The following is a 25,628-nucleotide window of genomic DNA, read 5'->3' as shown; positions in this document are numbered from 1 at the left end:
CGGTGTCCCCGATGTAAAACTGCGGTGTCCCGAGGTCGGGGGTTCCATCCATTATTTATTGTGTGCTATACAGAATTGTACCCGGAATTGTACACAACAGTGATATTCAATACACAATCATGAGTATTGAATTACGAATTAAATCTCCCGCTCTGGTACATCTGTGTTGCCGTCAATAGAGGGCCAAATACAGTAAACGCTTCTCGGATTGGTGTATAGGAACCAATTATAAATTTTTATATACTCGACAGCATTGATTAAAAAGTTGAAACACCTGAATATGCAACAACGAAGAAGGCCAAGCTGCCAATATTAGCATGCATTGGTAAAACACCATCGACGCTTATGTTGACATCAAGACAACTTACTGTGTGCACAAATGAAATGTGCTTATATAGGTTACTTTCACAGATCACTCTCTGATAGATTTAAGTTTCATTGAAATAACAAACAAATCCCTATTTGAATACTATTAAATTGCGAACTATCCGTTTTAAAGTATTTTCGAGTAAGGTTATGTTTTAAAATTACGAAACCTGCTGTTTGCATCGACTATGCTATACCTGGTCCGGTCGGTTTGGACACTTTACACTTTAGTATTGGAAATGATATCCCGGGAGTGATATGTACTCATTTGTATTCATTATATTGTATACATACACACCCATTAGTTTTCTTGCACCCGATAAGATAGTTGACGTCTTCAAACAGGTGTCAAAATGAACTATATATATAGATGAACACCGTAGGTTATGAAGTGGTTTGAGCCTTTTAAATATCAATGTAGAGGGTGGTCCAAAATGAACATTGCTCAATTTGAAAGGTTAATTTTTAGGAGTTCAAAGCAGCAATTCGTTTCCGGAATGTGCGAATCCCACCCAAATGTACCATAAGTCTACAGAAGAATTAACTATAGGACAATTATGTGTTGAATATATGTTAAGGACAGAATGGACGTCATATATAGAACTGGCCATATACCTGCATGCCTAATACTCCGGAGTCAGTTATAGACGCAACAGTATGTCTCACCAAGAATGACGTTTCAAATTGTTGTTGCTTATTTTTAAAGAACATCATTTTAAGAGTATTCGATGAAAAAGTTATTCAAAAATATATTGTGATGTTTTGTTAATTTCATAATTCTTTGTCAATGACGGGTGTAAAGTTTGGGTACATTATTGTATCTAGCATGAATAGTGAGGCTTAACATCTTTGATTGTAATTCATTTATTTAAACATTTTCCATTTTGTTAATTTAGCTTATTTTTCACCACAAACAAAATATATTTAAAATATGTAACAATATTGGAAATAGCTGCTCTAAACACCGAGAAATTAAGATTTCAAATTGGATACAGTTGTTTCTGGACCACACTGTGTTTAATCTAATTAAAAACATTAACGGGCCATTCGAAGATCACTGCGATCACATTTTCTCATGCGTTCCCACTTTGAAAGCTTTACATGACTAATGAACAACTGCAATCATAAGTTGAGAATGGTGATTCTCTTCCCGTAAGCATGGTAACGGTCGTTCAAAGGTCTGATCGGATCCTGAAGTTGGTCGAATGAGGAATCAATGCCTAATGAATATGAACCATGAATATCTGGCATGTACAGGAGGATATGGAATATATTTCACTTTCAAGTTTCCAAAATGAGGCTATAAACAGTTAAAGACAATCTAATCATACTAATTGGTAAAACCGGGAACAACAAATTCAGCCGTTTTAATCAAATCCATGCTATATATATAAGCTGGAGACGTGTCATTAAGAATTAATTTTATACCCGAGAGAATTAATTAAAAAGAAGAAGAAATGTTAGAGTACGATAACGAAGGAGGCCAAGCTGTCAATATTAACATACATTGCTAACACGCCATCAACGCTTATTTCAATATCAAGACTGCTTAAGGTGCTCGCAAACGAAATGCGGATATATCGGTTAATTTAACGGATTGCTTTCTTAATCTGTCAAGTTATATAATGTTGAATGAAATAACGAACAAAAAGACAAAAGGGAAGGCGATTTCATAAAGATATTATCATTATTATTAATCACAAACATACGTCATATTTACGAAAATATGCTAATGACCATGATGACGGCGGATTCCATTACAGTTTCCTTTTCACTGGCTAACTTAATTTGTGTTCAACCTATGGGTTTATACCAGTGACATAATATAGACATGTTCATATTTAAGAGACTTATTGCTTATTTAGTCTAAGTTACATGATGCAGTGCATTGAGCATTCTTAGACACCAGCGCCTCAAAATTCGTGATTGGAACAAAAATATTGGGTTATTTGCTCCACTCATCGCATTCTGCATCCGGATTCCTTGTTTACTTGAAGAAGCAAACACTCTACTGCGAATTTGTTTACTAAGGCAGGTAGTATAATTATAGGCGTTACACGTCTAAGGCTTTTTCATGCACAATACAGCTCCTTTCTGTTTTCATTTACCAAATAACATTTAGGTGCTGAAATTAATTGCTGGCGATAAAATACAAACATTTCTTTTTCAATTTTTAATTTGCATAGACATATTTGGATAAGATTTTAATATAAGGATCTAAGTATTTAGATTAAAATTATGCTCTCATGTATTATTATCTCTCTCTCTGGAATTTGTACGTGGGGTCAATGGAGTACGCCCAAGAGTATTAATTTTGGCCTAGTGACAAAAACATTTTTATGTTATTATTTTCTTTTTTTCCAGCAAATTATTCTGGGCTAAGTTCTTACCTTGCTTCTCACAATGGTCTTCGAGGGATCGCTGGTGGTAGTAAGTTTGAAGATTTGATGTAAATCTAATCAATTTTTCAGACTGCTCTTATTTAATTTAGAATGTATTTACGAAAAGGCAAAAGTTATATCACAAAACATCAGGGAGAGAAAGGAAGGGAAAGAGAGAGAAGGATGGAAAGGGAAGGGGAGTGAAACGAAAGAAAGAAGAGAGGGAGGTAGGAAGGGAGGGGGAGGGAGGGGAGGGAGATAAAGGGAAGAGAATTAGAAAGAGAGTTTTTAAGAAGAAGAACTTGATGATAAATATACTTAACCATTAATGATGTTTTGAGTGTGTTTTGAGGGTGTTTGTCACCATGGTACAAATGTTGAGAGTCCCATTGTTTTGAGAGCAGATCTAGGAAAATGTTAAATGTAATCCTATACTCTACTTAACCTTTATACACCTGCACCTGTAGCGCATAAACCTAATTTGCACATGGAATGGGAACGTTACTAATGACTAATGAATAATGCTGTCGTCTTCATTGGATTCCCATGACTCGACTAACGTGGCAACATCTTAAACGGAATTTGATATTATGCATCAGGTCCTATTAGTATTATGCATGTAGTAGATAGAGAGCACTTCGTTCAACGATGCATTTGGGCAGAAGGTTTAATGATACAAGTACCTCATGCAAACATTAAGGTTTAGTTCTGCTGTAAAAGTACGATTTAAATCACTTAAAACACTGGATTAACAATTCCAAGAGAAAACGTTCCCTTCGGGAGCAGTCATTTTGAGAAACGTGGGAAATGGTAATTGGTGATCGAATGTACTTTCCCAAATACACTATGCGCCCAATATTGTTTCGTCTCTAACGGCACATGTTGCATACGATTTTAAAGAGTTGTGTACGATTTCGCAAATTTAAATACGATTTCAAAAAGTTATCTAAAACATTAATTAATAGGGTTCCATGGTTGGCATAGGCTACGGCAATACAAATAGTACAATAAAGAGAGTGGAAGCTCTGGAATGACATTTTTAAGTTATTCTTAATACCAATTTGTCTAGAGACAGTTTTCAAGAGATAATAAATATGCATTTTCCAAGTGAGACATTAATCACTTAAACCCAAGATAAATAGAGTGCTTTTTACACGTTCTATTTCAGTATTAGAGAGTTTGAGACGTCTGGAGATTTATCTGTTCATATACGTCTAGCCATCCTCTTATGTACCATTATCCATTGTAAATTTATTTCAGTGCACCTATGACTGCACGGTGGCTCAGTGGTTACGGCCTTGGACTCATAATCCGAGATCTTGCTCGACGTGTGTGGGTTCGATTCCCCGTCCCACCACCGTGTTGCGCCCTTGGGCAAGGCGCTTTGCCTCGCTTGCTTCACCCCACCCAGGTGCAATGGGAAGCTGTTAGGGGTAGTCACAGTCGTTGTACTGATGAACCCTGCGCCACTTGTAGGCTGCAAACGTGGTTCCGACATATTCTAATGACGGCGGAATAAATGTAAAGCGCTTTGAGGCTGTTTACGTCATAAAGCGCTATATAAATATTTACATTTATTTATTTATTTATTTATTTATTTATTTATTTATTTATTTATTTATTTATTTATTTATTTATTTATTTATTTATTTATTTATTTATTTATTTACTGCAAACTCAATGCTCAACAAGCACTTGACACCAAACGCTGCCACTTATGACTAATAGAGAAGCTATTCATCATCAACGGGGACAAAGGAACACTACTCAACAGGAGATCGGAATTATTATCCAAATGCCGTCATCAGAACAAGTTCAACCTCGCATACGTGACGATAGCTGTTACAACTGAAACATGTCAACTACAATTGTATTTGGACACGTACCGCTGGTTGAAAAAAATTCAACTTCCATCAAGATATATTTAGAGTGCAGTAAATGCCGTACGTTTACAGTGAAGTTAAAGCCAATCAAAATTCTGTTTATTTGTTGTTGTAGTTGTTTTCACCTTTGTTACAGGTATACAACAGACTGCAGTTGGTTATGCCAAAAACCGTGCATTACAGACGAGACAAAAATAAGACATTTTACATGAAGCTGTAATATCTCTACTTAAGAATAGATATTAGGACTTAGAGATCAAAAGAAACTTCTTTAAATTTTATTTCCTATATTTTGAGGAGGACCATCGTGTATATACATAGCCTGTATGTTTTTACCTGAAACATTTACATCGATCCCTAGTCACCCCTTTTCCTTGTCGATTGTCATGGTAGGGTACTCTAATAAAAAATAAATTAGTTAGAGAGTCATGATTTATCATGCGAAAAAGTACTCTAATGTAGTTTGTAGATTTATTTTTATTTATAAGCTACTCTTTGAACAGTGATACCAAATAAGTGCTACCATTTTCACATAATGTCGGTATGACGTCATAATGTAAGTGCACTATCTTAAAAGTAGGGAATTCGGGCTGCGTTGGCTAAAAAATCATGAAAACATTTGACAAATCTGATGAGCAACAGTGCATGTAGCTGAGTCTGAACATCTCCCCCACATACTCACCCCGCATTTGTTCAGTGGGGACGCATTCAATCGACATACAGAGGACGTTTTTTGCCATATTTGTGTGTATGTGTATAAGATGAAATTTTACCTAGCAACTGCGGACGGTATACTCGTACGATAGAAGATCGCAAATGCATTATACAAGTAATTGTGGTCGTCCCCGTTGCAAAGAGGTCGATGGTTTAAATGTGAAATGTCATGTGCTTCCTCGTTTGTCGGTCGGCAAGCACACACCCCACACATACAAAGTTTGATCGACCACCCTACCAAGGTAGCAAGTCAAAAGGAATCACTAAATTGAGCGTAAGGAATGAACTCAAGATTAGCCTAAGTCATTTGAGCGCTTATTTCACCCTTTTAGTGCACCCGGGAAAATCGATATTAATTTGTGACTACAGTTTTTACAAAATTCCACTTTAATGTGACATAATAATAATAATACTTGGACACCGCTGGTTGAAATTAACTTGACAACTTTCATCATGATACAATACAGTCAATGTCCGTACGTTTACAGTGAGGTTACAACCTGAAAGAGATTACCGCCAAATCAATGTTACGCCTTCACCCATTATTGAGTCAGATGGTATCTCAATGCTAAAGGCTACACTTAAGCCCATTGCAATCACACACAAAAATCCTCTCTTGAATTAATAAACGGTTTTCCTGATATGGTACAGCACTGATTGCGACAGCTTAAATATGTATGCCATAATGAGTTCTTGTTCTGTCTTTGTGAATTTAAAGGTGTACACCGCTTTTCAATTCTGAACATCCCAACCGTTAAACATGAATCAATGTCAATATGTAACATAAGATGGTGTATAGATTAAAGTGGGAAAAAAGCTGTCAAGGTCGTGAATTATCATGTAGCTTGTCTTACACGATGCAACATGACCCGTTCTATTTAAAATATATGCATCTGCTATATACTCTTCCCAGAAGTATCCTACAATGCTAGCTCAAGTAAAAGTATTCATTGAATGCGATTTCGCAAATTGATTTTTTTTTGTACATTTTGATCACACACCTACCAAGCTTGACGTTTGGAACAATTTTTTAACCTAATTCAATTACTAGTTTGGCGGGTTTTTTTTACCCAAACCAAAAGAGATTTCCAATAACAGGTCTTTTCATAATTGACGTATTTTTGTACATAATTTACTACTCACTGTAGATTTTCGAGTTCACTTCGACTTCTACAGGCTTTCATGGCAGAGTGGTATTGAATCCTCTAGACGTTGAAGTTTGTGCTTTTTGAAAAACAACATCCCACCTCTGCTCCATTTTGGAAATTTTGTCCCATTTCTAACAGGTAATAATGGACATTTATCATAATTATCAACTTCAAACGTTTCTTATTCCGTATCCATAACTGTCATATCCAGAACTGGGGTAAATGTTGTGTTTTATGATATTTGACTACAATGTTCATGTCAACTAACAGAAAGGGTATTCTTGCATGTAATATTTTGTATGGTAAACCTTCGTGTTATTAATTTGATTTATCTTATTGAGAACGAATAACAAGTAGGCTTATAATGGCAGTGATGTTATTGCTAAACGTCTTGTCCTGTTAATTTAAGAAATCCAAAATCCAAAATTTTAAAAATAAATAAAAACACCTATTTGTTGTTGATGATCAAAATGGGTCCAAGTTTCAATAAGCGAGCACAGGTTGACCACTTTTTAAAACGCTTGATTTCTTTCCGTTTACAGCGGTGTTTTTTTTCTCTCTCTCTCTTTTGTGGCTTCAGATTTACAGATGACGCTTTATCATTTTCTGATACTTTCTTAGTTGATTCGTAATTATTTACCAAATCAAATGATTTCGTGGCAACTAAACTAACAGGCTTTCTAGCTATTCAGCATTAACAACGTATTTTCCTGCGGGTAAAATAGATAGAATACATAGGTTTTGGAAATCTAATTTCTTTCTTGCAGACTTCACACTCTCATATTTCACACTCATTTTATTCTCCACCAAGATCAGAAAAAAGAGATAAAGAGAACCAAGCGGAGATGGAAAATGAGAAACAAAACCCTGAGGGCCTGAAAATTGTATCGACAATGCCTTATCCAACAAAATAACGCAATAAATACTTGAACAAAATTACAATTAAACGACAGTGTCTTTCAAGTAAATAATTTAGAAAAGCAATGCGCATTAGCTGTCGATGATTACTCCTGTACAATCCTCTTTCATTCCCATTAATGGATGATGATCCGATGAACAATCTTATCGCCATGTTTTCTTTATCAGAGTAGAACATTTGGTAAGCCCATATTTTTTTCCAATTGCATCTGTGTAATATTAGGGCTGAAAGATGTTTAGTGTCGATTTTGGAAGCCAAGGGTTAACCCACTCCATAGAATATTCGCAGAATAGAATATTCGCAGAATATTCCATGGAGCCTTCAAATGTACATATCAAATCGGATTGGAATACCGATATAAAATCCATAAGGAATAGTGTCAAGATCATTCAACCACGATGGAAAATTATTTGAAGAAATCGGCACATCCTCCTTGAAATCAAGAAATAAATTTAGAAAGAAATCTAAAAGGTAATGTTTTGTCTGCATTGAAAAAGTTTGAAATCGAAGGTTTCAGAGAAAACTCTTTGGGGCTCTTTTTACCCAAATGATGTCTGCTTTCGAAAGTTAATGAATGACATTGTATGGAATCTTCAAGTTTCTTGCTACAACAAGAATTTGTTGTACGTTTATATAAAAAGAACAAGTTTCCGAGTGGTGAAATTACACAAACTTGTATGTTCAAATCAGAGAATTGAATTACAGAACGCTCTGTGTGGTTCTATCTAGTTGGAGTGTCATGCTATTATGGAAAATATCGATGGTGTCGTTCTAAGGCCTTCCTCGGAAAATTGGAACATCAAAAATGTCACAATATAGGGTCAAACGTCAATGCTTTTTTAAACGATCGTGAAAACATGCGATTGTCACATATTCACCTGATTATTTTGCTAAATATGAGAGAGAAGAGGGTTTTGCAGTTCCTGATAGCTGAAGAGAGTAATGAATTTACAAAGATCTCACAGGTAAGTCAACTAATTTGTTTCTAGAAATCATTGGTCTTTGAGGAAACAATTAAGGAAAGTTAGACCTTGGTTTGGAATCTTGGACAAGCCATAGCAACATAAATTTTTACAATTGCAAACATATCTCCAATACCTCAAGACATGTCCAGCTGAAGGTAGCTAAACAGCATATTGAGTAATAGGATAGTCTGATTGCATGATTTTACAAATAATAAATAGCTTGAATGCACTTAAAAACGTTGGTCCAGGTAGTTCTCCTTCTTAAAAAATCTGCCAATTTTATCATGTGCATTAATTCACTATTACGAAAGCATTTGTTTGTTAAACTTTTTAACATGAGAATAATACACCGTATAAACAAATTTTACGATGTATATGGCCATTGGCCACTCCACGAAGGATGCCGGATGTGCCCAGCAAATTGGAACAGTTGCGATATTAATTAATAGTGGAAGTGACCTGGCTAGAATCCTGTCATCCCATTTGCCTTTTAATGACGTACGACATTTCTGCTTGAATTCTTTACGTTACTTTGGGAATTGATTTTTAGACAAACACCATTAGTTGGACAGGCCAAATGATTGCTTTAAGTAATAAGTAGTCGGAACTCACTTTAAAACGTTGGTCAACAAACTGTAAGGTGAGTATCAGATTATAATTACTGAAGTACTTGTTCGTTTTAATTATGATAATGGGAATAATATTAGAATTAATGGGGATTTTAACTTGATTAAAAAGGTATCATTCAAAGCTCCTTCTTATCGATTCAATGATTTACTGGCTTTGTTGTATACGTTGAATAAATAAACCTAACACCTACTTGTTATATAGTCCACGTGCCTTCCTTGAGGTAGTAAAGTAAGAACAACTTTTGTGATTTCCTCAAAAACTGCTCATTTTGCAGGAATGTTATAATGCTAGTTGGGTTCCTTACATCAATTCCTTTCTGAAAATGTATACTTTTATATATTTATATCCAGATTACATTTAGAGATACAATATAATATAATGTTTTAAAAAACGTACCAACCTATTTTTCAGAGGTGATATTACAATTTTTTACAAACACGAATTGGAAATACTTTTTCGGTGTTATACAGACAAAATGTTAGATGTAACCTCCCGTTGAAATGTCTTTCCGCACCCCTATAATCGCAGAAAATGTTAAATTGTATAATACTACAAATGGAAAACGTATCAAACCTAACTGTCACTAAAATATAAACTCTTTAGTCAATAATAGTTATAGTTGCAAAAACTTGGAACCATCATTTATTACAAAAATAAAGAAACAATATCCTTATTTTTTGGTAAATTACACAGTAAAATTCCATTGAAAAAGGTGGCTGCGCTCTTTAATGAGGCTCATTGCTACGACAATACCCTGTTGCTATCAAAAAGTTATCATGATCGACTTATCCCGACTGCACTGCTGGTCATCATCAACAATGTTTGATACAAACGCTATTTGGGTTGGGTTGTTATTATTATCTTGGTGTTGGTTTTTTTCGGCCGTCCAGATTTCGGGCGATTGTGCATTGAGCCATGAATCTCCATTTTTCTCAAATTATATCGAACAGATCCCTTATCAATATTCAATAATCTTGCAATTTCACGGTTAGATTTTCCTTCACTATGATATGCTTCTATAATTCCCTTCTGGTGATCGGTAATTATTGGCTTTTTGAGCCTGATCTGATGTTAAAACTGAACAATTTTGGAAGTCGAAATTAGACTAGATAGGAAATCCCTGTAGTGAGGCTGCATGATATTAACTGTATGGAAGTTATTTCTTTTGGATTGTGGCGAATAACATAATCGCATAACAATTACTAATCCGTTGTAATCGGGGGATACCTTAATTCCTCTAGTATCACAATTCATAACCTTGATCATTTGTTATGCATCACATGTTTTAATAAGAAAGTTTGTTTCGTTATTTTCCAGCAATGTTTTGATGTTGAAAAGTTGATTAAAACAGATTAAAGGTATTATAGATGATATTGAAGTAAATAAATAGGTTTCAAGTTTAATAGTATTATTTACTAAATATTCAACAATTGTTATTGCGGAAAGACATTTCAACGCGGGAGTATTATATTCACGATTTAATGTAGCCTGAAGAAATCAGTATTCAATGATAGTCCGTCATTATATCTCTTGATCATTTGTTGACGGACTTTTAATCAAAGACGATTATCCCCACATCACCATAATGCACCTAGCTTTTGCAAAAGCTTTTGTGAAAGTAAGAAAATAGGGTTATGAACTTTGGAATGAAAACGGGAACCAGTCATTTTTTTCATGACACGGAGATCAACCTAGCTTTTCTTTTGATGTTCACTAATGTATGTAGACCGCAATCCATTAGAGTGTGAAATTGGTAATATGCACATGAAAGAACATTGTCCGCAAATTCCTGGCTGGCCCATAAGATAATGTGGTTCGCCCGTGTAGCAGTTTCAGACAATAGGTAGGGATTACTGGGACAGAGGTAAACTTTTGAGTCTCTACATGACCACTGAAGCATAGTCAAGGATTCGTTGAATACAATTTTGAATTTATCGCCCTGCACTACAACGTTCACGGGGTACCTATGCATTGAACCATAGATGTCAAAGAACATGAATAAAGACATGGAGCGTAACTCTATAGAATATTCATATCATGGTGATTACTCGCACCTGTAAGATTGGCATCTTTGAAAAGAGTGGTATTGTATTCAATCTATGATTGCAGACAGACACATGTGATGAGTGCAACCTGCCTGTAATGCCGGGCGATATATTCAAAAATTGTATTCATCTATTGCTATGGTAGTTAATTCGATTATCACGTCACTTCTATGGCGAATTGAAAGACTCGATCGCGAAAATAGAATATCAAAGGGTCATAAAGGTCATTTGACTTCTACTGGTAGAGTTTGGTATAATTTGTTTTGGTGGTGTGTAGTTAACAGACATGAAAAGTTAGATCCAATCAATATCCTTCTGTGGAAAATGCGGCCATCTCTGAATTACATTCCAATAGATTCAATATAGACTCAAGTACACTTCTTTTACAGCATTTTTATGGATTTTCACTTAAGTCGAGTCGGAGCCTTTATGCCATATTTGTCCAGTTAGGGTAATTTTATTTCACCATTTTTCACTTCAGACTGATTTTTTTCAAAATCAACCCGTATATATACCCATGGATGAATGATTCTGCAAGCCACAACAGAATTGTCGATTATTTTTGCTGGTTGCTTTCGAACTACAGGTACTGAATTTGACATTTCTGCAGTCTGAAGTGAAAAAGGGTGAAATCAAACCTGAAATTCTGACAAAACTATTATATAAAGACCCACACGATGTGCCTTACAGAGGTGGGGAAAATCTTTCTTTAGTTTGAAACGCTAAAAGGTTAACACAAAAAAAAGTTCAAGGGCGAAGTTCAGGGCTGTAATAATAAAAATCAAGGATTTTTGATAAAAATGTATAGCATAGCACTGTGGTTTTATCTGACATTACTGAAAAAAATACAATTATTGCTTTTTATTTGACCGAGTAAAAAGGTGTATCTCAGAAAAGTGTTGGTTTCAACATGTATCAATCCACTTCCAGCAGGACTATGAATAACAATAGACGGTGGTTAGTGGCGTTCTGAATGGTAAGATAATTTGTATCTGTTCCATGAAATCCGGCGGGCGGTCGGGCGACCGGTGGTAACAAACAAATTTTAGACGATATCATAAAAACGATCAACCGCATCAACGATAAAACCTGATTACATGGACTCGAATATAAGTGCTGGTGATAAAAATTGACTTTCAGCACAACAAATTCAACTAAGCTTTAATTCTTGATGTGTGACACACATCTTTATCAGTAGAAGTCCTATGATGTTGTGTTGTACTTGCCGTTTTGTTGACCACTGGCAAGTTTTGGACGAATGTGGACGAAATATTCTAGTCCTTGATCGCGATTTATTTCTGGTGTTTTTTTTTTCATGATTTGGATATCCTCCATCACTAACCGGGGTACTCTTTATGATCGTAGTCTAAAACCTTTGCTTTGGACAATGATGTGATAGGTAGCGTTAACAAAACATTGACCTCCAATATTTTCAATGTTTGTCAGGCAATATCATTCGATTGTACTAATTTCACGCACAGCTACGTCCTAGGTTTTACCTAATGCTATCTCCTTCGTCTCTATTGTATTATTTTGCCTTCATATGGTCAACCAGTTAGCCATCTCAGGTATTTGACGAATTGATGGGCGACATCTTTGTCGCTTATCGTTTTATGGTCAAGATGAAAGCGATGAACTATCATAAGTTTGTTATTTCGCTATTTATTACTACGGATGCAATGAAGCCTTTCAAACTAGTGATGATATTTGCTCACATTACTTTCGATTCCATTATTTTAATTATTTTCGATTCCGAGTTTTCGAAAACATTATCTGCATGTTTTGAATATACGAATATAGCAATTTTTCTGTGTATATTATTATATTTGCAAACGCCCATCAAATCAAATCAATTTAAAAAACGGCCTATGCCTTAAGCTTATGAGATGCTAGACAGTTACGAAGAAAACTTGTAGAGGTATCCTTCTTTTTTATTATTATATTTTCTCTGTAAAACATAATGTAAATCCTTCTGATAATGCGTATCTTTATAATAATACGCCAATACGAAGCTGTCATGCGTTCACTCCTAAAGTGATTTTTTCTTTGATTTTGCTAGAAATGTACCCAGAGGTATATGTGCTACTGTGCTAGATAGGAAGAAAAGATTTAAAGAAAACTATTTCGATAACCTTGAGTATAATAGAATGATTTTCGCGTTTAGGATGGTTTTGTGTTTTTCTTCGGAAATCAAGTTTTATTGCCAAATGCCAAATGCTGTGTAGGATTATACGATGAAATGAAACTATGTGTAATGGTCGATTCATAGTTTATCTTTGTGCCTCGGGCGACGTCTCTGCCGATGAACACATGCATCCAACAATACCCTGGGATTTTATGATGCTCATCGCCCATCGATCATCGGCCGACGATGCGAGATATTTTACATGTAGGGTGCAGTCTATTTCTGTACGTTTACAGCGAAGTTAAATCCTGAAAGAGATTTCCATCAGATCATTGAAACGCTTTCACCCATTAAGTCAGACAATGGTATCTCATTGCTAATGCAGCATAAAGTTATTGTTTCACCAAGATATTCTTCATGTTCTTGAGTACATACAAGCCGCGTGTCTCCTCTATTTGATGATTCAAAAATAAGCAGACACGCTTAATCTTGTTTGTTCTTTCAATCTTTTCTCAACCAAGAGATCATCCCAGAACATTGACAAAATGACAGGAAGAAAGCAGAAAAACTAGTCCCCGCACAGGCAGGTATGTCCGGAGTTATTACTCTGGTATATCTGCCTATGCATGTTATGTTTCCTTTTGTAAATTCATGTTTAAATGTGGTAGTGTGCGATGCGTAATTCTTCTTTCCCCTGTATGTTGATATATTAAGAATAGTGATTAAAGCATCATTAATTTGATCTCGTGCGCTAGTTTGTAATGTTTGAATGTTTCCTTGTTCCAGTGTATGATGCGTATGCCTCTTCCCTTGTTTGTATGATTATATTAGGCTGGCGAGTAAGCATCATTAATTGATCTCGTACACTGGTATGGAATGTGTCATATCAATTTGTAGGCGCTCGTTTTTAAAAGTCACAGTTTATTGAATTTACAACCGTATGACAAAACAGGTGAAAATAGTAACTTTTTGCACAATGTTTGCAATTCAAAGAGAACTGACCATTGTTCATTCTAGTGACGCCAGTATATGGACAATATAACTTATAAGTGTGCTTTTCCAAAAAATGACATAAAATTTGAAAAATATTGAAAGGAACACTTGAGGTTTTGATTTTTAAAACCTACATTTTGGTCATAAAAATGTGCTTGGAAAGGTAGTTTTCAACAGATTTTCCACATTCGCCTTGCTATAACATTGAATTGCTTTATCTGTTGACCTGGTGACGATAAGTGTTTTGGGGGGGAAGTGTTAGCTTTTGTTTGATATTTTTAAAAGAATCTGATTGATCGCGATTTATTTCTGGTGGGTTTTTTTTCATGGTTTGGATAACCTCCATCACTAACCGGGTACTCTTTATGATGTGATAGGTAGAGGGTAAAAAATCATAAACTTTCATCACCCTAGCCTATATAGAGGGGTTACCACAGAAATTCCAGCGTATTTTCAAATCCTATGGTCTTGCTATAAATTTCAGACCACACAATACGCATAGGAAACTGTTAGTCTCACCTAAGGATCTCACGCAACAGAGAAAAAATCAGGTGTGGTAAATAAGATTCCATGCGACGAGTGTATAAGTTCGTCAGGTAGGCAACTCAAAGAAGCACGCACAGGTCAACTGCTCCCAGCTGTAAACCCTCGCTGTTGCAGAGCATAAAACAGAATCTCGCCACAGATTCCACAAGTTTTAAACAAGGATGATAGAGAGTCCGGGCCCGTGCATTGAACTATACGTGTTATTACTTACTATGCCAAACGGTATTTCATGTCATCTTCCGTGTATAGTGTGTTTGGATTACATCTGCAATAGTTTTAGTGTCTGTATATGCACCATATGCTTCTTCTAAGAATTTAGGTTTACATAATTCATTTCGTGCGAGTGACAAAGAACTTGTCAATTTGCAAGATTAGTGCCTGTCAATTTGCAAATATAATATCTTTAAAAAGGAGACAGAAATTACATGGTAATTGTGTAAACTATTTTACGAGGATCTTTGAGCTTTCTTTTGAACTACGATATTCGTATGTGATTATATCGCCGATGCTAGGACTAACGTGAGGACTACTGATATCAGTGATGTGAAAAATCTTCAGAACCTTATACCAAACTACATTGGTTTGAAAGAGTTTGAGCAGTACCATAAGATAATTCTTAACTGTACATGAAATCCGACGGGCGGGCGGTAGTAACAAACGAATTTTAGACGATATCATAAAAAAACCGATCAATCGGATCAGCAAAAAAACCTAAAGCAGGGCATACACGAGGCAATTTCAATTGCAAGGCCCATTACTTTGTGGGTGGGTTATGTGCTCACTGACCATGAAGCTGAGCAATTGATCAAAATACATGAAGCAATGTGGGCCTTGCAATTCCTTTGAGCGTGGTCATAGGTTTGGGGATATACTCAAAACATAATTCTATTACCCCCTATCAATTTCGTGCCATATGGCACGAAATGGCTTAATATGCATGTAAAAAAATTATTTACACAAATAAGGTCTTATCTTTGGAACAATTTTGATAATTTATCACTTCTCTATCAACCAAACGCCTTTTTTCCTAATATATCTACCATTAACACATCATAAAATGGTTTAAAATGTTGGAAACCTGCATATTTTTAACCATAGCCACATTGATGTACTCATACATTCAAAAATGTAAATCAAAATAATTTTTTCTTCATATTTGGCTATGAGCTCATTAATTATTCATGAGCTAATTTGCATAAAATTTACATAATTAAATATTAATTTTGTTTTACTCAAAGCTTAAAGTCCAAGCTTGTCAATGGTATGCCACTAATTGGTTTTTACCCAAGTAATAACACTGCAACGCAGTAGTTAATGTGATACCTGCACACCACTCAAATATACCACTGTTGTGGGGGTAATAGAATAGGGTTAATGATGTTCGTAATCATATCAAAATGGCTCATGTGTTGTCCTGAAAGCAAAAGATTGCCATCCTCTCCTGTATATATATACAATTTTCCATAAAGAAAAGGCTAAGGAAAACTAAGATCAAAAGGGCTAAACACCACCACACAGTGTCATCGCCCCGATATCTTCATGGCAGAAATCGCCATGGTAGGTTGAATCCACCGCCACGCATGGCCATTTTGTATCGACCTGTTTAATAGTTTTGAGTCGCATAATGGGCCGAAGGACATCTGACTAAGGCTACTGACAATAGCCCCGATTAGCTCGGTTACTGACCTCGCTGTGTGTGAGTCGTGCATGGTACGCCATAGGTCATTATGGTTTTAGACATACCTTCACGATTGGCCTATACACTGCGCTATATAATTCGGCACATATAAATCAGAATTATTGTCAGTTTTTGACTCAAGACGCACGCTACTTTCTCAAGACGCAAGCTAACGACTATCATATTCTGTTCAAAATATATATTCAAGTGCAAGGAACCAAATCTGGTTTCTTTATACGAAATCATTTACGGGAGATATTCATCATTTTCTACCCCGGTATCCAAAGATTTTCTTCTCATATCAAACTCGTGCATAGCAAATTCACGTGTATCGATCCCGGGTATTTATTTTAGTATCTCTGCTGACAAAGTAATTATTAGCCAGGCGATGTCGGTGTGCACCACCAACAACAACATAGGCGTACAAGTGCATTATAATGTAGCATGTGCACACATTATCATGTTGTGGATGGTGAATCAAGCTGGTCCCTACACATTCCCAAATGAATGCAGTGACCAGCCGGTGTTCACTCAGCTGATTGGCTGGAGGAGGTTAGATTGCATGCAACAACCTTGAAAGTAGAGCATGTCTCTACTTTTTTGCCTGTTGATCGGGGGATTAATTTGCCTGATGCTTGGGGGATTAATTCCTTGCAAATCCAAAATACACGGAGCAATCTTTTTGCAAGGTGTGTGCAACAGGCAATTGCTTGGAAAATTGCCTCGTGTATGTCGGCCTTAATGTACCAAAAGGTTACTGACTTTCAGCACAACAAATTCAACTAACCTTGAAATCTTGATATGTGACACATCTTCGTCAGTAGAAGTCCTATGATCTTTTGTTGCGCTTGCCCTTTTGTTGACCATATAAACGAATATCACCTATTCATTATTTCACGTATAAAATCAGTGGAAAAAAGTGGAAAATAATAATAAAGAAAGATAAATGCAGGGAAAAAAGGAGAAACTTAAATGTGCAGAAAAGACAAATATCTACATATCCAAAAGTACTACCCATCATATATGTCGTATTATGTCGTTTTATGGTCGCGTATTATTGTCTCCCCTCTAGTGTTTGGGCACATTGTGTTAAGAAGATATGAGAATGCCGCTGGCCTCTGTATGACGATGAAACTCGAAAAGTGTATTACCGCGATGCCTAGAATCCTAGTATAGTCATGTCTATTGTACATGCTTGCAGCCGAAACTTGATTAGAGGGAAAAACAAATAAAATGCCTGAAATGATCAAATATTGACATGGGGTTTCCAAGTGCATCTTAGAAGCGTAAACAAGAAAATATCATTAAATTGAAAACATATAATATTACCCTGCGAGATGTATGATAAGCGCAAATGCTATGAAATATGAGACCAATAATAATTCACTTGTATTAGATTTCAACTACATTGATGAGCAAATAGACACATTCAAATATTTTCAAACAACGTTCTTATTTTAAAAGTAAAGTAGAATGCGGGTATAAAACAAAATTGTCATGAACAAACCGTTAACAAAACATTGACCTCCAATTTTCAATATTTGTCAGTCAATATCATTCGATTGTACTAATTTCACACACCACACAGCTATGTCCCAGGTTTTACCTAATGGTATCTCCTTCGCCTCTATTGTATTCATTTTGCCTTCATATATGGTCAACCAGTTAGCCATCTCAGGTATTTGACGAATTGATGGGAGGAACATTTTTTTTCACTTATCATTTTATGGTCAAGATGAAATCGACGAACTATCAAAAGTTTGTTATTTCGCTATTTATTACTACGGATGCAATGAAGCCTTTCAAACTAGTGATGATATTGGCTCACATTACTTTCGATTCCATTATTTTTTAAATAATGGAATCGAAAGTAAATAATTAAAATGATTTTTTCGAAAACATTATCTGCATGCTTTGAATATACGAATATAGCAATTTTTCTGTGTATTATTATTTGCAAACACACATCAATTCAAATAAATTTAAAGAAACGGGCCTATGGCTTAAGCTTATGAGATGCTAGACAGTTACGAAGAAAACTTGTAGAGGCATCCTTCTTTTTATTATTATATTTCTCTGTAAAACATAATGTAAATCCTTCTGATAATGCGTATCTTTATAATAATACGCCAAAACGAAGCTGTCATGCGTTCACTCCTAAAGTGATTTTTTTATTTTGCTAGAAATGTACCCAGAGGTACATGTGCTACTGTGCTAGATAGAAGAAAAGATTTAAGGAAAACTATTTCGATAACCTTGAGTATAATAGAATGATTTTCGCGTTTAGGATGGTTTTGTGTTTTTCTTCGGAAATCAAGTTTTATTGCCAAATGCCAAATGCTGTGTAGGATTGTACGATGAAATGAAACTATGTAATGGTCGGTTCATAGTTTATCTTTGTGCCTCGGGCGACGTCTCTGCCGATGAACACAGGCACCCAACAATACCCTGGGATTTTATGATGCACATCGCCCATCGCCCGACGATGCGAGATATTTTACATGTATAGGGTGCAGTCTATTTCTGTACGTTTACATTGAAGTTAAATCCTGAAAAAGATTTACATTAGATTTACATCTTTATAATTCCTTCACCCATTCCTTCAGGTCAGACAATGGTATCTCACCAAGATATCCTTGAGTGCATGCAAGCCGTGTGTCTCCTCTATTTAATGATTCCAAAATAAGCAGACACGCTTAATCCTGTCATCTGTTTGTTCTTTCAATCTTTTCTCAACCAAGAGATCATCTCAGAAGATTGAAAAAATGAGAGGAAGAAAGCTGAAAACTATCCCATATCACTGACATCTGTCAAATGTAAACTTCTAGAACATGTCATCTGTCGCGGTTGTTTGATGTACAGTGTATATAGAATTGTCTTCATTATTAACTAAATGCAAACTATAGATGGCGCTATTTAACCTAAATCATATTTCTTAATTTGCAAGGGGTAGGTGATCAATACTGCCTTTAAAACAGATGGAATAGGTGAAACTAGCAGCAAAGAAATTTTATACACATATTTCATCTAAAAATAAAAGAAATTATTTGTACTAAAAGCTTGAAAGAGTAATTTTCAGGAACTAAATAGCGCCACCAATTTTGTCATAAATAGATACATTTTATATCTGAAAAGCTTTAAAAAAATGCTGTAAAAGTGAATAATTTTGTAAAAAAGGGGAAATTTAAAGTTGAAAATGACCCAAAAGCATCTGCATACATTAGCATGATATCGCTATACATCTAAATCATCTCCTGTCCACTCCTGTGTCCTGCAAGGCAGTTTGCTTGCATTGGCCATTGCTCTTTCTCCTCTTCATCAATGACTTGCCTGATGTTATATAACCTCAATCCACGGTCAAGTTATTTGTAGATTATTGCATCCCCTGTAGGAAATTTCAGTAGCCTAAATATTGGTTGATGGAGTTTCATCAAAAAATACTCCACGTCACTAACCATGCTACAAAAAGAAGATTATGAAGATAACATCCAGGGCCATACTCTCGATGAGGTAGAATCTGAACATTACTTGGGCGTCAATATCCATCACAAACTCATACTCCCTCTATGGAAGACTTTAGCTAAATCTTCCACAGGGGTAGTTTGGAATTTAAATAGAATTGCCCATTGGAAGTGGTACAACTTAGATATGCCCGCTTCGTCTTCCATGACTACAGTACTACCAGGTGTGTATCACAAATGCTTCAGCAACTGCAATGCCCGGGCTGCAATGGCCAATCTTACATGGTATGGTCTGTTTATCGCACCTAAGTAGTTCAGCACTGTAAATTTCCTACATCTACCTTGCAAAAGTACGACTTTAAGCCAAGTGCGGATTTTACTATAAAAGAAGAAGAAGACTATGGTTAACTAAGCTGCTATATCCGGCTGCATAGTGAGAGTTTAAATATTTGCATATTATAACAGACTATCATTTTACAAATACGATATCATAATAGTATTTGGACATCGCGGTTGAAATATTTGTTCAAGTTTCATCAAGATACGTGTAGGGTACAGTCAATGCCCGAACGTTTACAGTGTCGTTAAATCTTGAAAGAGATTACCAGCTATTATAGTCCAGTCAAAGTGGGTTTTGACTCACCACTAATTGCAACAGAATTTTTTTCACTGCTATGAATGTCAGAGATGTCCCCTGAACAGCATACAAAAAGTATACTAAAATATACTTGGTGGAAAGGTAGTTTTTGGAGGGAAAAGGTCAAACAGGGGTCAAATTTCAAAATCGCTCCAATCATTTAAAAAAAACCATACCAAATTATTCCTCTAGTCATAAGGATTCAGACAAAATATAGTTTGCCATATCTGTGATGTACGGTTCTTGAGTTATAACCGAAAAGGTCAAAGGTCAAATGCTGGGTTCAACAGAGGTCAAAAAACTAAATATTATCTGATTTTAACCAAAATAGTCTCAAATTGTTCGGCTTGCATACATCCCAGCAAACACAAAACGTTTTCGACATCATTCGCAAAAGGTTATAGAAGGTTGTCAGAAAACGTTTAAATGTCGGGTTATATAAAGGGTATATTAAGAGTATAAAACGTTTTCATAACCTTAAAAAACATTTTTTGATAATTTACTGCTCAGCAAACAAAAATGTTTTACAAAAAATGTTTAAATGTCGGGTTATATAAAGGGTATAAAAACGTATTAATAACATTCCAAAAACATTCTTGAAAACTTGATACAAAACATTCTAAACAAAATGTTATTTTGGGGTTGAAAAAATATTTTGCGAAAAATGTTTGCCCAAAATATTTTCAATAACGTTTTAAAAACGTTTTCATGACCTTTATATAACCCGACATTTAAATGTTATTAAACGGTTTTGAAAAAAACATTTTAAGAACATTTCTGTGTTTGCTGGGTTCAAATATTTTAACATAATGTTATTTAAGTATTGACACAATATTTGGCAAAAATGTTTGCAAAAATAGTTTACAATAACATTTTTGAAAACATTTAAAAATATTTTTGTAGTGTGTTTTCATACAAAACGTTTTAAAACGTTATCATGACCTTTATATAACCCGACATTTTAATGTTATTAAAACGTTTTTACCTAAACCAAAAGCCAAAATATAACTTATTTAAAACGTTTTTAAAACGTTTTTGTGTTTGCTAGGATAATTCATTTAAAGAATATTTGCACTGTTTAGGTTGTTTAATTACATGCGTAACATCGAAAACTAGGTCGGAGTCAATAGAGTTCAATGGTCAATGACCTCTTTTACCCTGCTACCTAGGTAACGAAACATCCAAGATATGGCAAACTATTCTTATTTTGGAGTGTTTTTAAAAGACGCACACATTGAGGCCATTTTTAAGGAGATCGGAGCATTTTTTCGAAGTTGACCCACGTGGGGCCCAAAATTTGACCTTTGACCTTTTTGCTTATAACTTGAGAATGGTACATCACAGATGTGACAAACTATACTTTTTTTGAATCCTTAAGACTAGAGGAATGCTTTGGTATAGTTTTTAAAAGATTAATGCAATTTTGAAATCTGACCCCTGTATGACCTTTTCCCGCCAAAAACTACCTTTCCACCAAGTATATTTTAGTATATTTTTGGTATGATGTTCAGGGGACATCTCTAAAATGTATAAAAGTGAAAAAAAAAATTCTGTTGCAATTAGTGGTGAGTGACACCACTATTTTGTTTAGATTGACTGGACTATTACCCCATTAAACTGTTACAGCTTCACCCACTATTAAGTCAGACGTCTAATAATATTGATGGAATCTCAATGCTAAAGCTTATAGAAGCCACACAAAAAATCCTCTGTTCAATCATTTATATAAAACATTATTATTTGATGCCCGGAATTTGATGCTACTGCACCAACTGTAACCTTTACAAAAACGGTTTAAATATGTTTGCAATAATAAGTTTTTATTCAGTCTTATTATTTTATACTTACTGCGCTGACTGTAACTTTTACAAGAACAGTTTAAACAATGAGTATTTATTCAGTCTGGGTCCATTAGTGTCACAAGGTGTTGCTTTTCAATTGTGTCCCAAATGGTTACATGAATCACTGTCTACATGTAATAGAAGATGGTATATCAAGCATGAGATTGAAATAGAATGGAAAGAAACGCTGTCAAGGCCGTGAACTGCTTGTTGCAAATAACATTAAGTATTGAAGTCATGTAATAACAAGACTTCATGTTTACCTCGTGAAATGTAATAAAGCAAATCGACACAAAAAGGTAGACAAAAGGGAGAGCAATTACCGGTGTTTCGAAAATGACAAACATCAAAAAGAATCATGGGAATATGTTCCGGAGTATATCATGTACGTGTTAGGGAATTATATTGTATGGCATCGAACATAAAAACCAATGTTAATCATTGCTAGTCGCAGCTTACAATGGATGGCGCTGTGTTTGTCGCATGCAACGAAAGAACACATGGAAAATGTCAATCTTCAACCAAACATTAAATATACTGTGCACAAAATGTAGCAATCAATAGATGGAGAATTGTGTTCTACGTGTTTTCATACCTCATTTGGCGCTATACAGGATCTGGACCATTCGTATTATCTTTGATGGAATTCCATAGCTAGCCATAATTCTCCACAGGCTTTCTCGATTGTACGGAGTCAAGCGCTTTTTCAAAGTCCACAAATGTAATATACATGTAGGTTGAGTAGAGGATGGGATTACATTTAGCCTTTTTCTTGGTATCGCTGTTCTCAAAAGAATAGGACTCTCTCACGTAAAGATTAGTGTGAATTTTACCATTATGCCCATGTTGACAAATCCCAAAAGCAAAAAACTTAACAACCTCTACTCTCCACCTCTTTCTTTCTCCCACCTCTTTCTCTCACCTCTTTCTGATCTCCCTACCATCCCTACCTTCCTTCCTCTCTCTCGCTGTCACAGACATAGAACATTGTAGAACTTTTGCATTTTTGGAAATATAATCCAGTTTTAGCGAATCTGTAGGAATTACAATACTTCTTTAGAACAGATGCTCATACATTAAACTACCTCTTTTCTATCCGTTCCACGGAGTCAAATATCAATCAATCCTAATACAGATCATGGATTGATATTTGAATCCGTGGGAAGGTTTAAAAATGAGGTAGTTTCGTAAAATACTTATATTTCAAGAACGGTGTGATCAATTGTCCAAATTCAAAAAGTATGTGATAGCTGATTTATTCCTCAACCACATCAGTTATTTAGTTTGGTTTGGTTTGGGCGCTAAAATACCAGAACATTCAGTTTCCGACGATACATTTTTTTCAGGGACGTATTGATAAATATGTATTTTTAAATATAGTCGAAGGTAGCTGATGATACTGCACAGCATGTGAAAAAATGTATAATGCGGGCATTAAAGTGCATGTTGCCTCTATTGTATTGCCGTAGTCTATGCCAACTATGGAATCCTATCGGGAATACGTGTAAAACATAATTACATTACATAAGCTCGTAAAACTTCAAAAGTGGGTTATAGAGCAGTATCCAACAAACAGCTTTTACAGGGGCCACACAACACATTTGTTTGCTAAACATTATTACTCTTGAATACGTGTACTCACTTGAATTAGGTGTCATTAATGTAAGTATTCTAAATCACAGACGTCCACAACTACCAGATATAATCTAACCTAATGATGAACACGAATAACGCTTGCTGGCAATTGAGGACCCTAGATCTAAAAGGAAGTCACGTGTTATCATAGTTTTTCGTCATAAAATGACATGTGGATGCATGATTACGAGTACTATCTTTAAAACAGGTTTTGTCGAGGAAAAATATGTATTTTGCATTTTTAAGTACTGATAATCATTTGATAACTATTATGATAGCGCTTGTAACACAAGCTATAAGTCTCGAGATCCTATGTACAGTTTTCCCCTGTCGATATTTGCACATAGTACGCATAACGTATTGGTGATTTTGAGAAAGAATGTTGAATAACTAGGAAATCAAACATCATAGTGCACAATATTTGTCGGAACACAGTTCTTAAACCTTCATAAGATCGTATAGTCATAAGGCTCTATGTCAGAAAGTTTGAGAAAGTTCACAAACATTTTTCAAAAACTCATAAAAATATATATATAATATACAGCGTTGCATGCTATTTAACAATAAAAGACGTACTTTGCACAATTTGTTAGTCGTTCATTCATCTAGCAGAATGTTTAATGCAACTTAAGTAAACTTATGTAACTTTGCCAAATGTTATGCAACTCGAAATTGAATGCAACCATTGGGCTGGTGAAGATAAAGTGGGCTCAAATGCATATTCGGCAAAGTACACTCGATTACCAATTACCGATTCCCATGTTTCTCAAAATATCTGCTCTCGGAGCTGAGGGAACATTCTCTCAAAGCTGTTAATCTAATCTTTTAATCGATTTAAATTGTACTTGTGTTTTAACTGAAGAAACATAAACACCTCAGTGTGTGCTTGGGGTATTTGTGCTAGTAAAAGCTATTAAACTTTGTGCCAAAACGTCTTGTTGCATGCATAATATCAAATTCCGTTCAAGATGTAGCCAAGTCAGTCGAGTCATGGGAATCCAATGAAGACGACAGCTTATGTCAACAATGACAAGTCATTAGTAACGTTCCCATTCCATGTGCAAATTAGGTAAACGTGCTACAGGTATAGTTAAGCATGGGATTACATTTAGCATTTTCCTTGGTATCGCAGCTCTCAAAAGAATGGTACTCTCTCGTGTAAAGTTCAGTGTGAGTTTTACCATCATGACCATGTTGACAAACACAGCCTAACAAAATCGTTATAGTTATTAATCGTGGTTAAGTATACTTTGCATCACGATGTTCTTCTTGAGATCTTTTTTTCTCTTCCTTCCCCTCTGTCTGTCTCTGTCTGTCCCTCTTTATGATATCTCTACCGTCCCTACCGCCCTTCCACTCTCTCTAGCTCTCTCTCGCTGAGACATTTTGACATAGAACATTGTAGAACTTTTGCGTTTTTGAAAATAATACAATAAGCACAGTTTTAGCGAATATGACAAATATTATACTTCTATAGAGCAGATGCTCATACCATCAGGGCTTCCTCTTATGCTATAATGACAAGCAAGATAAGGAATTTGCTGAGAAGAATTTGTGGAAGAATCAAGAAAGTAGTGTTCTTGCGAATTCTAAATGGTCGCAAGTACAAAGGGGGAGCATGAATAATTTTTTTTGTCTTAATGCATAGATCCACATACAAG

Source organism: Amphiura filiformis, chromosome 9, assembly GCF_039555335.1.
Source record: "Amphiura filiformis chromosome 9, Afil_fr2py, whole genome shotgun sequence".
NCBI classification, from domain to species: domain Eukaryota; kingdom Metazoa; phylum Echinodermata; class Ophiuroidea; order Amphilepidida; family Amphiuridae; genus Amphiura; species Amphiura filiformis.
This window is presented reverse-complemented; position numbering follows the sequence as displayed.